Source organism: Apium graveolens, chromosome 2, assembly GCF_009905375.1.
Source record: "Apium graveolens cultivar Ventura chromosome 2, ASM990537v1, whole genome shotgun sequence".
NCBI classification, from domain to species: domain Eukaryota; kingdom Viridiplantae; phylum Streptophyta; class Magnoliopsida; order Apiales; family Apiaceae; genus Apium; species Apium graveolens.
In genome coordinates, this window is record NC_133648.1 from 55,083,040 (window position 1) to 55,101,194 (window position 18,155).

Consider the following 18,155-nt stretch of genomic DNA (forward strand, 5'->3'; position numbering starts at 1 on the left):
GCGAGCTGTAAGGCTCACTCTTGCTTTATTTCTTCATCACACAACAACAGTTAGGAGAGATGGCCAGACTCCAGCAGACCCAGCGCAAGCGCGTGGGAAGCGTCCCGCGTCTTCCCGATGATGTTGTAGCTGCTATAGCTGCAGAGGTAGATCTAATGTAGTTCAGACCATCTACTTTTGAGAATCAAATTATGTATAATTATAACTTGTGGCAGATAATGGCAATTAACTGTAAATTTATCAAGTAATCATTTTGGGTTGTAATAACTGTTAAATGGTGGATTCAAAGACTTGTACTTATTTCAATTTCATCTCTGAGACTATAACGGGTTGTGGTGTGTGTTAGTGTGGGGTCACAGCATAAGGTTATTATTATTAATTAAGTGAAGTGATATTGTGGAAAGAAAGACCGTGACGACCCGGATCCCCGACTCCGGATCTGGGGGTGTTACAGAAATGGTATCAGAGCTAAGCGTTATAAACCTCAGAGATGATGCGTCGATATAATAACAAACTCACAAAGATAATACGAACTCTTGCCAAGTTCATGGTCGGACTACTTAAAGTAGTGCTGACAGTTAAAACCCTTACGGGAACCCTTATAAGTACCATGATAGTAACTTAGCTCGTTTAATGTGTAGGCGCCTGAGATAGAGGTCCCTGAGATGTTCGAGCGTGAGCATGATGAGGCATTGCTAGATGTTGAGGATCAGGAGGAGGCTGAGATGGAGGAGGATGAGGAGGACCCCTCAGAGGAGCCTGAGACGGAGGTCATTGCTATTTTAGATGAGGAGGACCCCTCAGAGGAGTCAGAGACAGAGGTTATTGCTATTCCAGATGAGGAGGACCTGGATGAGGTCCCAGTAGCTGAGGAGCGTGTTGGACCTATGGTAGTGTATGCTGGTACCCCATTACCCACACTTCCGGTGGTCAGAGCCCCTACCCCTCCACCACTATCTTGGATTCCCGATGATGACAGCTCAGAGACCCATACTTCCGAGCCTAGGCAGACCGAGGAGGCACCCTCAGCGGCTCCGGATTCACCACCTCTTGACCCTGCCCACAGGCAGTCTTCGTTAGCACATGGATATGTTCAGGATGTTCTGAGGACCCGAGTGACTATTGCCGAGGGCCGACTAGATGAGGCCAGGAGGGAGTTGGATGCAGAGAGGGCGGGTAGGCGTACCCGAGCTTATGAGACTAGGGCTTCTATACCCTGATCCTTGAGGAGGGAGCTTACGGGGATAGAGCTCACATCCCGAGCGAGGCTCAGATCGCTCCAGGGGGACAGGCATGGTAAGATCTCCAGGCGGCAGGCCGACTATATCTTCCGTCGTGCGATGGAAAGGGTTTGGGAGCTGACCCGCTCCGGTGTGTGATTCAGGATTAATGATGGAATAGTCTAGTTGTCTAGTTAGCCGAGGCCTTAGTAAGAGCCAATTTTCCGGGATAGTTGACTTGTATATAGCATCCCTTTTTCTGACTAGACAAGTAGACTCTTGTGTATCACTTTTGGGACAGATGACTGTAGCACTGTTGTACTTTTGACCAGATCAAACTATGTATTTCTCACATTATGTATATATTTGTTTCCTTTCGGTTCAGTTCCATAGTGACGGGATCACTATTTTTATCATTATTATTACTGCACTTCGTACTAGAACTTTCTTAAAATAATAAAATTACGATATACGTTCTCCCCATTACAAGAGCTGTGCAAGGAACAATGTTGTATATGATTGTGACCTAACGTTGAATTTTCCCAATAATTTTTTTATTATTATCAGAATCATGCCGCCAAGAAAGATTGGAACTAGGGCGAACCCTGGATCTGAAGACCAGGGAAGCCATAACCAGGATGATAGGAACCAGGAGCACAGTGAAGAGGAAGATGAGGATTATGTGGAACAGGATGACTCCCTGTATGAAGAGGAAGAGGAAACATATGATGTTGAGGGATTTGAGATAGAGGCTGAAGAAGGAGAAACCGAGGTGGAGCAACCAGTACCAAACCCAGGCATGGATCCCATGGGCCAGTTCATGCAACTCCTAAGGCAGAATTTGGAACGTCAACCCAACCCACCCCCTCAAGGAAATAACAATGATGTGGCAAACTCTTTCAGGGCTTTTAAGTCCCTTAAGCCCCCTGAGTTCCACGGATCAGCTGACCCAGTTGAGGCAAGGGCATGGTTAAAGGAAATGGAGAAATCTTTTGAGATTTTGAGTACCGAGGAGGCACATAAGACTGTATTTCCAGAGGTTTATGGAAAACCAGATGGAGCTCAAGTTCTTGGAGCTAAAGCAGAATAACTTGTCTGTAGCAGAGTACGAAACGAAATTTACTGAGTTATTAAGGTTTGTGCCAGAGTTTGTGAGCACCGAGGAAAAGAAAGCTAGGAGGTTTCAGCAGGGACTGAAACCGTGGATTCAGAATAGGGTGGCAATCCTTGAGCTTACGGACTATGCCACTCTGGTGGAAAAGGCAACGATTGTAGAAGTTGGAAGTGAACAGATGCAGAAGGAAAGAGAGAAGAAAGGAATAAAGAGGAAAAGTATGAGCATGGGTGGAGGTTCCGCAGGAAGGAGCTTCCCAACTAGATTTAATCGAGCAGCAGTGTCCCTACCGGGAAAGAACACTGGGTTTAAGCGGCCAATGAGTGTGAGTGTGAGCCAGGGCGGCCAGAAGCCAAGAATGTCCTATTCCAACCAGTCTCGACCCCCATTGCCAGCCTGTAACATATGTGGAAGGAATCACACTGGGGAGTGTAAAGAAAATCCAGTAACCTGTTTTAAGTGCGGTCGGGAAGGCTACTACTCAAATAAATGCCCTTCGTCAGCCCCTGCCGTCGTTCCAACCACCAATTGTCATCTGTGTGGATGCCCGGGTCATTGGAAGAGGGAATGCCCAATGAACAAACCAGCAGCTTCGGGAGCAAGCAGGGCTGCCTCTAATAAGCCACCTACTGCGAGGACTTTCAACATGACAGTCCAGGATGCTATGAAAGATTCAGATGTGATAGCAGGTACCCTTTCTCTAAATTCAGTCAGTGCAAATGTTTTATTTGATTCGGGAGCAACTAAATCTTTTATATCAAAGGACCTTGCGCGCAAGTTAAGACTTAAGGCTGAACCCTTAATAGAACCCTTACAAGTAGAAATATCCAATCATGAAATTATTCCTGTTAACCAGATTCACCCCGCCTGTGAGATAGGCATAGGGGAGCAATCTTTCAGTGTTGATCTGATTCCTTTTAAATTAGGGGAGTTTGATGTGATTTTGGGAATGGACTGGCTATCTAGCAACGATGCTCAGATAGACTGTAAAGGGAAGAAAGTTAAGTTAAATATCCCCGGGAAGAAAGAAGTTATAATTAGAGGAAAGAGGCAGGCGCAGAAATTTTTGACCATGGCCCAGGCCAAAAGGATGCTACGAAAAGGAAGTGAGGCTTACCTAGCCTATGTGGTGGACACGCAGAAGGAGGTGCCCAACTTACAAGATATTCCAGTAGTCAACGAATTTGAAGATGTATTCCCACAAGACCTTCCGGGATTACCACCCGATAGAGTGATTGAATTTGCTATTGAGTTGGCCCCAGGGACGGCGCCAGTTTCAAAAGCACCTTACCGGTTAGCCCCGTTAGAAATGAAGGAATTAGCTATCCAATTGCAGGAACTCTTGGATAAGGGTATGATAAGACCCATTGTGTCTCCATGGGGAGCACCAGTTTTATTTGTTAAGAAGAAAGATGGGAGCATGAGGCTGTGCATAGACTATCGAGAGTTGAACAAGCTAACCATAAAGAACAGGTACCCATTACCTAGAATAGACGATCTGTTCGACCAGCTAAAGGATGCTGTTTATTTTTCCAAGATCGACCTGAGAACTGGATATCACCAACTAAAGATTAAACCCGAAGATATTTCCAAGACAGCGTTCCGTACCAGGTATGGGCATTATGAGTTCTTGGTAATGTCCTTTGGATTAACCAACGCCCCAGCGGCTTTCATGGATTTAATGAATAGAGTATTTAAGAAGTACTTGGACAAGTGTGTGATAGTTTTTATCGATGATATTTTGATCTACTCAAGGACTGAGGCAGAACATGCAAAGCATTTGAGGATAGCTTTAGGAATACTCAGAGAGGAGCAGTTATATGCCAAATTCTCGAAGTGTGAATTCTGGCGGAATGAAGTACAGTTTTTAGGACATGTGATCAATAAAGAAGGAGTATTGGTCCACCCTTCCAAGATAGAGGCGGTCTCAAATTGGGAGAGGCCAACCACACCCACAGAGGTAAGGAGTTTCATAGGATTGGCCGTCTACTATCGTAGATTTGTTCAGGACTTTGCGAAGATCGCAGCCCCTTTGACACGACTTACTCGTAAGACAGAGAAGTTTGAATGGACGGAGAAATGCGAGAACAGTTTTCAGGAATTAAAGAAAAGGTTGATAACGGCTCCGGTATTGGCATTGTCGGACGGAAAAGGAGATTTTGTGATATATAGTGACGCGTCGCACAAAGGATTAGGATGTGTGCTTATGCAGCACGGTAAAGTTATTGCGTATGCGTCGAGACAACTGAAGGAATACGAGGTTAGATATCCTACTCATGACCTTGAGCTCGCGGCAATAGTATTTGCTTTAAAAATTTGGAGGCACTACTTGTATGGAGAGAAGTGCGAGATTTTCACAGACCATAAGAGCCTCAAGTACATATTTACGCAGAAAGAGCTCAACATGCGCCAGAGGAGATGGTTAGAACTAATCAAGGACTATGATTGTGAGATTCTCTATCATCCAGGGAAAACCAATGTGGTGGTTGATGCCCTTAGTAGAAAGGAAAGACTCAGAATGATAACGACTTCGGAAGAGTTGATAAGGGATTTTGAGAGAATGGAAATAGAAGTAAAGGTAACCGGAACCGGAACTGAAAAGCTTTTTGAGATCTCAATGCAGCCAGAGTTATTGGAAAAGATCAGATTGTGCCAGGAGAAAATAATGAATGAAGGCAGAGAGTCAATGACTGGAGAGGAGATCCATACCGAGAAAGATGATAAAGGGATAATGAGGTACTCCTACCGAATTTGGGTTTCGAATGTTCAAGAACTTAAAGATGAAATTTTGGATGAAAGCCATAGTTCAAGGTATTCCATTCACCCGGGAAGTACCAAGATGTATAGGGATTTGAAGGAATATTACTGGTGGCCCAACATGAAGAGGGACGTAGCAGAATGGGTAAATAAGTGTTTGACTTGCCAAAGAGTAAAGGCAGAGCACCAGAGACCCAGTGGACTTTTGCGACCCCTGGAGATTCCCGAATGGAAATGGGAACAGATAGCGATGGATTTTGTTGTAGGCTTGCCAAGGACGAAAGCCAATCACGACACCATTTGGGTAATTATAGACCGACTGACAAAGTCAGCTCATTTCATTCCTATCAATGAGAGATACACAGTCGATAGACTGGTGGACATTTACCTTAAGGAAATAGTGACGCGACATGGAGTCCCAGCGTCCATTGTCTCAGACCGAGACCCCAGGTTCAACTTCAGATTTTGGAGGAGCTTTCAGGAATGTGCGGGGACCAAGTTAAATATGAGTACCGCGTACCATCCCCAGACGGATGGACAGAGTGAAAGGACCATCCAGACACTAGAGGATATGTTGAGAGTCTGTGCAATAGACCTTAAAGGAAGTTGGGATGATCACTTGCCGTTGATCGAGTTTTCTTATAACAATAGCTTTCATGCTAGCATCGGAATGCCGCCTTATGAGGCCCTGTACAGAAGAAGGTGTCGATCTCCCTTATACTGGGATGAAGTAGGAGAGCGGAAGATGCTCGGACCCGAAGTGGTCCAAAGGACCAAAGATATAGTGGATCTTATCAGAGGGCGACTTGTAGCAGCCCAAGACAGACAGAAGAAATATGCAGACCTAGCCTGAAAGGACAAGGAATATGAAGTAGGGGACTTAGTACTGTTGAAAGTATCCCCTTGGAAGGGATTAATGAGGTTCGGAAAGAAAGGAAAACTAAGCCCAAGATACATTGGACCTTTTGAGATATTAAGACGGATTGGAAAGTTAGCTTACGAGCTAGCCCTACCCCCTAATTTGCAACAAGTTCATAATGTGTTCCATGTGTCAATGCTAAGGAGGTATCATCGGGATGCCAGACACATAGTGGAGTACGAGAAGGTGGATATGCAGCCAGATCTAACTTACGTGGAGAAGCCAGTAAGGATTATGGATAAGAAGGAGCAGGTGCTTCGGAACAAAGTGATCAAGCTAGTCAGAGTACTATGGCAGAATCATAACGTGGAAGAATCAACTTGGGAACTAGAGAGCACAATGCTAGAAAAGTACCCCCATTTGTTTTCTGTTTGATTCCGGGACGGAATCCTTTTAAGGAGGGGAGACTGTAATAACCCCAAAATTTTCAACTTTTTGTAACCCTTGTGAATAGTGTTTTAGGTGAATGAGAAAACGTTTCACGCCACACTATGTAGGGGTTCTGTTATGGATATTCTGGGATATTATTAGTACTCTATGAAGTATATAAGTGTATGTAAAGATCGTCAGAATCCAATTCCGAACACTTTGGTTTTTCCCGGAAATCCACTAGATACGGAGAGAATTGAGTATAAGGTATCAGGATAAAAAGGATTTAAATTAAAGGATTATAATAGAGGATCATAAAAAGGAATATAATGTATTGAGAAAGGTTAAGGGAACCTAAGTAATAAGATCCCGGGTATGATCCTTCAAACGATAAACGAGAACGAAAGTTAAGCGAACCATATAACAGATCAGCGGTCATTAGGCAAACGATTAGGAAGTTAATCAAAGGGATTAGTGGGAATGATGTCATCCAACCAATAGAAAGAGGACAAGGAGGGGAGGATGACATCATGAGGATGACACAAGCATGACATGGGAAGGAAGGAGGTGTGGTGGCTTTGTAACCACACAAATTCAAGGGCAAGAAGGTAATTGACTAAATCAAACACAAAAACAAATCAACCAAGCCAAGCAAATTCATTCTTGATCAAAATCAAAAAGAAACCAAGGCCTTGTTCATCTTTGCTCTCGGCTTTTCACTATTCATAAGGCAAGAAAATTTCAAAAATTCAAGATCCAAGCTTCCTAAATTGGTGAGTAAATTCCCTAATCATCTTCATGCTTAGTTAGGGCTATATCATGAGTTTAAGCCATTAATTCCTTCTCAATCTTCTTCATTTAATCAAAGAAGAAGACTATGAATAGTGTTTTCAAGTTTTTAACTTGAAGTTTTTCTTGTTTTCCTTGAAGATCCAAGCTTTCCTAAGACTTCTCAAAGCTTCTTAAGGCTTCCTAGCTCCTCCCACCACTTCAAGGAAGGTATACCATCTCCAAACCCTAGATTCCTATATATTATAAGATGATTTTGATTAGTAGGATGATATTGTAGCTTGTTGTTGTGATTAGAGTTTGGGATTTGAAATGGTAGTGAAATGGAATGGTAAATGTTGTGGTTTTGATTAAAAGAACTTAAATATGATTAAAGTTAAGCTTAGGCATAAGTATAAATGATTAAATTGAATTGGTTGGGGTTGTTATGATGTGATAAGGATGGATGTTGGTTGTATGTTGGATTTGAGGTTGATTTGGAATGGTTTTGAATGGTTTAAAATATTGGAAATCGCGTAAACATAGCCGTCGTAACGTCCGATTTTCTTTAGACTGTTTTTGTGCATAACATTAGGACCCGAGAACCCCCTGCTAGATTATGACCATTGTCATGTCTAGATAGCTCATGTTACGAGCTTCGTTTTGATATGTAGTTCGTTCGATTCCAATGCACGGTTTAGGAGAAACGACCGTTTCAAGTAATGGCGTTTCGTGAACGAAACTTTTCCCCTCGCCTTACTTTGAAACATAGGTTAAAGACCAAAAAGGGTTAATTAATGTATGAAACATTTATGGTAATTGTGTTAGGCAGTTGGTAAGACACTCGCGAAGGAATCGCTTTAAAACTCGTAAAGGTTAAATTATTAAAAATGGTGGAGCCGAGGGTACCCGAGTGACTTAAGCGAATCAGTGAGCGCAAAACAAGCGTTAGAGTCTAAGTTAGTTAAAGTATAGTTTTACAAGTGATTTTGGTTTAATTCCAACTTACTTGTTGTTTATAGGTTACCAGACTCGTCCCGAGCCTTTTATCACCCCAAGTCGCTCAGGCAAGTTTTCTACCCGTTATACTGTTGTTGTGATGAATATATGTATATGCATTATCTTGCGATAGATGCATGTTGGTTAATTAGCAAATGTTGCGATATATTGAAGCATGCTGATATGGTATATATATGCATGCCTGTTTCGTATTCTTGCCATATATATCTGTTGGTTCAGTTGATAATACCTATGCTAGAGAATAGCAGTAATTTGCATATACCCTTAGTATAGGGACCCAAAGGTGAAAACATTTTCTAAAACCGGGAGTCGAGGATCCCGAGTAGATTTTATATATATATATATTTTTTATATATATATATGGTTATAGTTTTCAAAACTATTAATCGAATAAGGTTTATTCGATAACTTTATTTTATTAATGAATATTATCTTGAATATTCATTCGAGGGCTTATGACTCCTTTTATTTTATTAATTGAATATTATTTGAATATTCATTTGAGGATGTATGACTCCTTTATTTTATTTAATGAATATTATTTATAATATTCATTCGAGGTATTATGACTCCGCTTATTACTGAAATATATTCTTTATTTTATTAAAGAATAAGGTGTTAATAATCAAACTTATTTTCGATTATTCAAATAAAGATAATACTTTCATATAAGTGTATCTTTGGTTATTTAATACTCGTTTCTAGTATAAGTTTTAATACTTCTACTTCAATTATTTTTATAAAGATTATTCTTTATGGGAATATTATTTAAATAATAATATTCAGATATTTTCTAATATATCGGGACTGATTTATTTCATTAAATCAGCTTTACTCCAAACATTCTTAAAAATGTTTTCGAGTCTTCAAAATGATTTTAAAAGTTAGAGCGGATTCCAAAACTCGTTTTCCGATTTAAGATCTTCCTTTCGAAGGAGACTTGAATATTCGCTCAAAATCTTGGGGATCCAGCTCTGTGGTGTATTTTATATTCGCAACATGGTTGCTGTTTTGAGAAAACAATTTGATTACTTGCCCAATGTTCGGGAAGTAAGTCCATCTGATTGAGTCGGCATAAGCGATAGGCCGGGGTACGGTCTATGAATGTGTAAGTGGCTGGGTGGCAGTCCATCAACGCGTTAGTGGCCGGGTAACGGTCTAGCGCGAGGTCCTAATGCGGCCAGGGTGATGACCGGTGAGGAATTCATCCATCTACAGTAGAAAAGGTTACTTATTGGTATCTTTGCCTGATCAGCAAGATATCTGGTTTATGCCAAAATTCTTTTCCTTTCCAAAATTCATTGGATGTTTCAAACTCTGTTCATACTTTACATAACAGAGGTTCCAGGAAATGTTTAAGAGATATATATGTGGATATATATATATCGGGACTAAATAAAGTATCTCGTAACTTTATTTCATTCAATAATATTTCAAAGATTGAATCTATTCAAGTCTTAACTTGTGGTCTCATCTATAGTATGTTTGTTTTTTTAAAAAGCTTATAATACTTTGAACGGTGGTAGTTCAAGTAGCTTTATAAATGATATAAGTGTAGTGAAGTATTGGTAACTTCATTCCTTGTTTTTACTTATATCTAGTAAGTAATTATCTTACGCATGATAAAGATTCTAGTAAGTATCCATTTAGATACTTATATTATTGTTATCACTATGTATTATCTTGCGAGCTGTAAGGCTCACTCTTGCTTTATTTCTTCATCACACAACAACAGTTAGGAGAGATGGCCAGACTCCAGCAGACCCAGCGCAAGCGCGTGGGAAGCGTCCCGCGTCTTCCCGATGATGTTGTAGCTGCTATAGCTGCAGAGGTAGATCTAATGTAGTTCAGACCATCTACTTTTGAGAATCAAATTATGTATAATTATAACTTGTGGCAGATAATGGCAATTAACTGTAAATTTATCAAGTAATCATTTTGGGTTGTAATAACTGTTAAATGGTGGATTCAAAGACTTGTACTTATTTTAATTTCATCTCTGAGACTATAACGGGTTGTGGTGTGTGTTAGTGTGGGGTCACAGCTTAAGGTTATTATTATTAATTAAGTGAAGTGATATTGTGGAAAGAAAGACCGTGACGACCCGGATCCCCGACCCCGGATCTGGGGGTGTTACAATAGTCATACCGATTGTCATGGTAGTACAACAGATTGTCTCACCGAAAGTTCTACCAGCTATGGGATTGTCATGCCAGTTCAAGTGGATTCTGTTGATTGAATTATAAAAGACAGAAGCAGCAGATTCATTCAATTATCTTCAACCAACCAAGAACACAGAAGCAGCCGCCCAAAGAAAAAAAATATTCCATCTGCAACTGCAAATTTCAAGACCATTAATTTCTAGTTATTCAAGTTAAATCCAAACAACTAGAAATCATTCTCTTATTCTTGTGTAACTATCTAGCGGATCAAAATCCCTAGAACCTAATCTCAAATTGCTTTTAGCATTTGATCTTTTTATTGCAAAAATAGAAAAAGTTTATGTCGAATTTATTCTAGATTTGTGATAATTAATTTAAGATTAATCCCTTGTAAACGATACCGTTGTTGTAACACCTTTCAAGTTTAATAATAGTTTTATTTAACTTGAATTTTGTTTCACTTTTTTATTCCGCATTAAATTTGATTAAACGGTATAGTTTGTATTCAACCCCCCTTCTACAAACACATTGGGACCTAACAATTGGTATCAGAGCCTTCTGATTAACGAACAAATCAAGATCCTAGACTTTTGTGATTCTTCCACTCTTTGAATTTTTATTTATTCAAAAATTCATAATGACTTCACAAAAAGTTGGAACCGTTCAAATTCCACTGTTCAATAAAGAAAATTATATTATGTGGAAGAAGAAGATGCTCTTGTTTTTTACAAGTGGCAAATCCCAAATATCTGAACTTGTTTAAGAAGGGTCCAAAAATTTCGATGGTTATTGAACCAGAGGTTATAGAAAATGATGTTGTGATTACCAAAGCTAGAACCTATGAAAAAGAGCCTGAAGATTTTACTCCTGCTGAAAAGGAAGAAGCCTCCTTGGATGCCAGCCTTCAATTAACTTTAGTTGATTCCCTTGATCCCTTGATGAACAGACATGTGATGAACTGTAAAAAATCCACACATGTGGGAAACTATTGAGGTGTTAATGAAGGCACAGAGGAAGTTAGGGAGAACAAGTTAGAGATCCTAACCTCTGAGTATGAACATTTTAAATCCAATCCAGGAGAAGGAATTACTGAAGTGTTCGAGAGGTACAATGCATTGATCAACAACTTGAACATAAATGGAAAATATTATTCAATCAGGGAGATCAACAAAAGGTTCCTTTTAACACTGCCAACTCATCTTGAACATAGAATCGCTGCTATAAGAGAAGCGAGAGATCTGAGTGAGATTTCTTTGGAAAGGCTCTATGGTGTGTTAAAAACCTATGAGTTGCAGCAGATTCAACAGAAGGAAATCTACGGGAAAGATAGAGTGGTCAGCACATCTACTGCTCTAGTAGCTGAAGGTCAACAACAACAACAACAATCTCAATAGTCAGAGAGAATGGTACAGTCTTCCAAGGCTGAGGAAAATGTGTTTGTAGCAGAATATGATCCTCCTACTACAAATCAATCCGGTGATGATTTTTACTCCTTGGAAGAGCTGGAGCAATTGGAAGATGAGTCAATGGCCCAGATTGTTAAGAGATTCTCCAATGTCAGATTCAAGAGAAATCCCAAGTTCAAATACAAGTCCAACTACAAAAAATTCTAGAAAGGTGGATCTTCATCCTCTAACACCAGCAGCGGTGGAGACAAAACATGGATGGTTGATCGGAGCACCATTCGATGCTTTAACAGCAATGAGTTGGGACACTTTTCCAGAGAATGCAGGAAGGCAAAGCAAGTAAGAAAGAACTCTTATGATTCAAATCAGAAGAGTAACTCTGAAAGGGCTTATCTGGCAAAGGAAAGAAGCTGGGATGATACTGATAGTGAAGATGAAGAAGTTGGGAATCTTGCTCTTATGGCTATTATGGAAATACTTCATCATCAAGAAAAGAGGTAAAATTTACTGATGTTAAATTATTTTATCATCCAGGAGGTTCCTTAGATTGTGCTCTGATAAGTGGCATTTTATACCACTTAGAACGTCTTAAAATAGCTTAAATTGGTGTCTTGAAATCAAGTATTTTGTGTATTTGATGCATTTTTCTAGTGTTTGTACATTTCAGGGTAATAGTTGCATTTCGGAGGAGTAATCATCAAGAATAATCCTTGGCATGTGTTCCGCATTGCGAGAGGAAAGAAAGGGGCAGATTACAGCGAAGAAACGGAGCAAACTCAGGAATTTTCCAGTAGGGTCCTGAGCGCCCGCTCAGCTATGCTGATCAGCCACGCAGAAAGCTGAGCGCCCGCTCAGCAGAGCGGCCGCGCAGGGTCGGGAAAAATAATAATCTGTTTTAGACTTCTACTTCCGTTTGGCTTCCAACTTCTATGTAATCTGAGTTTTATGGGACTATTATATAAGTAGATTTAGAGACGTTTTCACAAGGTTGGATCTTGGTATTAAGCAAGGAGCGAAGGAGATAAGGAAGAAGACCGTTTTAGCATACCGCAACAAAGAGGAAGCATATTTTCTTGTGATTCTTTATTTTATTGTAACGTTGGATGCTAGTTTTCTTGCTTTGAACCTATATACTCTTGTGACGTACTCTGGTTTAATATAATTAGTTTAGTTATTATTCTCTTGTGTTTATTTATCATGTTTTCATATGAACCCATGATGACGATAAGTGCTATCATGGGCTAATCGTGATCATGGGGTCGTAACGGATTTACTATGGAATTCTTTAGTTAGTGGTTTAATACCTTAGTGTGTGATGATTGTATGATATCTAGTATTGGTTGTGCGTATTTGTCTTATGTGCGTCACGAACATATAAGATAGGGTGTTAATCTCTTGTGAAGCGATGATGGATCTCGAGATTTAGAACTTGCCATGCTAGCATAGGTTCATGTATGATGTTGCATGATTAGTGGGTAACTCTAATCGTCTTATTCGCCTTGTGTAATCAAAATGAATAACTTGTGCTTAAATCATTATGTTGTCAATTTCTGTAGACATATAGGGACTCAACATAATTGATGCATATTTAACTTCTATCTTAATTGTGGATGTTTGGTAGAATGGTATTAGTACAATGAAAGTTGGCTTTTATCAGTTTCGTGTTATTCGATTAATATCATCACTGTTGCATGCTAAGGGTAATAACAATAATTATTGAAGGAAGTAGTAATGAAGTTGTGATCTCATGAGTGTTTTAATATTGTTAATTCGAAGTATTAATTAAGTGGTTAATTTTAGTAGTTAATTGTAGTTAATATTTAGTCAACAATTCTAAGTGTTAGTTTCTTAACATTGAGAAGTAATCATACATTGGTGAGTGAGTTTAATTGAACAATAATTAGTCCGAGTCTCTGTGGGAACGAACTAGAAGTATTCTATATTACTTGCGAACGTGTATACTTGCGTGTATTATTAGCGCGTGTTTTCGCCCTAACAAGTTTTTGGCACCGCTGCCGGGGACTCGGCGTATTTGTTTAGTTTATGTACTTACCATCATTGGTGGTTAGGACTCAGTGATTAAGACGTATTAGTTACTTATTGTTCTGGTTGTGTTTCAGGTACTTTAGCGAGCGTTTATGCAAACTCGTTCTCGTACTCGCAAGAGGACTTTAGATACAGCTGAGGAGACAAACAAAGTTCTTGATATTCCGGCGAAGATAGATTTTGAAAATTCGGATTCAGGAAGTGAGCAGAAAGAACCAGTAATCATGGGTGATCATATTGTTCAGGCAGATCCAGCTTTTATGGACTTTTCTCGGCCTAAAATTGATGACATTCAGTCAAGCATTCTTCATCCGGCTATTCAAGCTAACACCTTTGAAATCAAGCCGGACACTATTCAGATGGTGCATAATTCTGTTTCTTTTGGAGGAGCTGCGACTGAAGACCCCAACATGCACATAAGGAATTTTGTCGAGATCTGCAGTACTTTCAAGTATAATGGCGTAACTGATGAGGCTATCAAGCTGAGGCTTTTCCCATTCTCACTGAGGGATAAAGCTAAGGACTGGTTACATTCTGAACCAGCTGGGTCCATCACTACTTGGCAAGATTTTGCGCAAAAGTTTCTGGTGAAGTTTTATCCAATGGCAAAGACTGCTGCTATGCGGAGTGCTCTTACTCAGTTTGCGCAGCAACCTACAGAATCTATGTGCGAAGCTTGGGAACGCTACAAGGAAATGTTGAGAAAGTGTCCACATCATGGAATGCCCGATTGGATGTGATCACTGGTTTCTATAATGGTTTGGGGGCCCAATCTCGGCCCATGCTCGATGTAGCAGCTGGAGGCGCCTTGTTGGCCAAAAGCTATACTGAGGCTTATAATCTTATCGAGACTATGGCTGCAAATGAGCATCAAAACCCAACCCAGAGGATGATGCCTGGGAAGGTAGCAGGTATTCTGGAAGTCGATGCAGCCACCGCTATTGCAGCGCAGCTCCAAGCGCTGTCTATGAAGGTCGATTCTCTAGCTACATATGGAGTCAATCAAATAGATATGGTCTGTGAGCTTTCTGCAGGTTCTCATACTACGGATCAGTGTTCTCTCGTTAACGAATCTGTTCAGTATGTGAACAATTATCAGCGACAACAGCAGCCTGTGCCAGCTACTTATCATCCTAACAACAGAAATCATCCAAATTTTAGCTGGGGTAATAATCAGAATGCTATTCAGCCACCATATCAGCAAGGTGTGAGTAAACAGTTCAATCCACCTGGATTCCAGCAACCACAACAGTATGCTCAAAGGCAATCATATCATCAATAGGGAAGTGCAGCTGCACCTACTAGTGCTGATTTTGAGGAACTTAAGCTGTTATGCAAGAGTCAGGCGGTTTCTATCAAGACCTTGGAAAATTAAATCGGTCAAATAGCCAATGCAGTGCTCAATCATCAACCTGGAACACTTCCCAGTGACACGGAAGTGCCAGGCAGGAAGGAAGCTAAAGAGCAAGTCAAGGCTATTACCTTAAGGTCTGGGAAAGTTGCTGATGATGAAAAGGCAAAAGAAGGAGAAGCTGAAGTTAGAGATGAAGAAGCTAAGCAAAAGGAGAAAGCGGCGGAACCAAGGAAGACTACTGTTGAACACACTCTGCCTGAGGGTAATACAGGGGAGAAACAGCTCTATCCTCCACCACCTTTCCCTAAGAGATTGCAACAAAAAAAGCTGGATAAGCAGTTCGGTAAGTTTCTAGAGGTGTTCAAGAAACTTCACATCAATATACCTTTCGCTGAGGCTCTGGAGAAAATGTCTAGTTATGCAAAGTTTATGAAGAGTATTCTTTCAAGGAAGGTGAAACTGGATGACCTTGAGACCGTTGCTCTAACGGAAGAATGCAGCGATGTGCTGCAACAAAAGTTACCTCCAAAGCTTAAAGATCCAGGTAGCTTCACCATTCCTTGTACCATTGGCAAGTTGTCGTTTGACAAGTGCCTTTGTGATTTGGGAGCAAGCATCAATCTGATGCCGTTGTCGATCTTTAAAAAGTTGGATTTGCCTGATCCAAAACCTGCCTACATATCTCTACAATTGGCTGATCATTCTATTACTTACCCAAGGGGCATAGTGGAGGATGTGCTAGTCAAGGTGGATAAGCTCTTCTTTCCTGCAGACTTTGTCATTCTGGATTTTGAGGAAGATAAGAAGATTCCCATAATCTTGGGAAGACCTTTCTTGGCTACTGGCCGTACCTTGATAGATGTGCAGAAAGGTGAACTTACTATGCGGGTGAAGGATCAGGATGTGACCTTCAATGTATTCAAAGCAATGAAATTCCCTACAGAAGATGAGGAGTGCTTAAAAGTGGATGTGATTGATTCTGCGGTTACTTCAGAACTCGACCATATGCTAATGTCTGATGTATTAGAAAAGGCCTTAGTGGGGGATTTTGACAGTGATGATGAAGATGGCAATGAGCAATTACAATATTTGAATGCTTCTCCCTGGAGGCAAAAGCTGGACATGCCGTTTGAATCTCTTGGTACTTCTGACCTCAAGAATGCTGAAGGAAAGCTCAAACCATCAATTGAGGAAGCACCTACCTTGGAGCTCAAGCCATTACCTGAACACTTGAGGTATGTTTTTTTAGGTGATGCATCTACTTTACCTGTTATTATTGCATCTGACCTTTCAGGTAGTGAGGAAGACAAGCTCTTAAGGATTTTGAGAGAATTCAAATCAGCTATTGGATGGACCATAGCAGACATCAAAGGGATCAGCCCTTCATATTGTATGCATAAGATTCTGCTAGAGGAGGGTAGTAAGCCAACTGTTGAGCAGCAATGCAGACTTAATCCTATCATGAAGGAGGTGGTGAAGAAAGAAATTCTGAAATGGCTGGATGCAGGCATCATTTATCCTATTTCTGACAGTTCTTGGGTGAGCCCCGTATAATATGTGCCTAAGAAGGGAGGTATCACTGTGGTAGCAAATGAGAAGAATGAACTCATCCCCACTCGAATAGTTACAGGATGGAGAGTATGCATGGATTACCGAAAGTTGAACAAGGCCACGAGGAAGGATCACTTCCCTCTTCCATTTATTGATCAGATGCTTGACAGGTTGGCTGGTCATGAGTATTATTGTCTTCTGGATGGCTATTCAGGGTATAATCAGATTTGTATTGCACCAGAGGATCAAGAAAAGACTACCTTCACTTGTCCATTTGGCACGTTTGCTTTTCGCAGAGTTTCGTTTGGGTTATGTGGCACACCGATCACTTTTCAGAGATGTATGATGGCTATATTCTCTGACATGATTGGGAATAATGTTGAGGTGTTCATGGACGACTTCTCCGTCTTTGGACACTCGTATGATGAATGTTTGAATAATCTTCGTGTCGTGCTCAAAAGGTGTGTGGAAACTAATTTGGTGCTCAATTGGGAGAAATGTCATTTTATGGTGCGTGAAGGCATTATTCTTGGGCATAAGGTCTCTAGCAAGGGTCTTGAGGTGGATAAAGCCAAGGTGGGAGTCATTGAAAATCTTCCACCACCTATTTCTGTGAAAGGAATCCGTAGTTTTCTTGGTCATGCAGGTTTTTATCGGCGGTTCATCAAGGACTTTTCAAAGATATCTAAGCCATTGTGCAACTTGCTTGAGAAAGATGTATCTTTCAAATTTGATGATGAATGTTTGACGGCATTCGAGACTCTGAAGAAGAGTTTAATCACTGTGCCAGTTATTACAGCACCGGATTGGACAGAGCCTTTTGAGATGATGTGTGATGCAAGTGATTATGCGGTAGGTGCAGTTCTTGGGCAGCGCAAGAATAATCTCTTTCATGTGGTCTACTATGCTAGTAAGTCCTTAAATGGGGCCCAAATGAACTACACCACTACGGAGAAGGAGCTCTTGGCTATAGTCTTTGGTTTCGAGAAATTTTGATCCTATCTGCTTGGGACAAAAGTGACAGTATTCACTGATCATGCGGCCATTCGCTATTTGATTTCGAAGAAGGATTCGAAGCCGAGACTCATTCGTTGGGTGCTCTTACTTCAGGAATTTGAGTTAGAGATCAAGGATCGAAAAGGTACTGAGAATCAAGTAGTTGACCATCTCTCTAGATTGGAGAATCCCGAGTCTACTTCACAGGATAAGACATTGATCAACGAATCTTTTCCGGATGAGCAGTTGTTCGCAGTTCAGGAGGAAGAGCCATGGTTTGCAGATATTGTAAACTATCTTGTCAGCAATATAATGCCTCCTAATTTGACCTCAGCTCAAAAGAAGAAGTTTCTGCATGAGGTGAAGTGGTATATGTAGGATGAACCATATTTGTTTAGACAGGGAGCTGACCAGATCATCAGGAGATGTATCCCGTTCTGTGAGACGGAGGGGATAATACGAGACTGCCACTC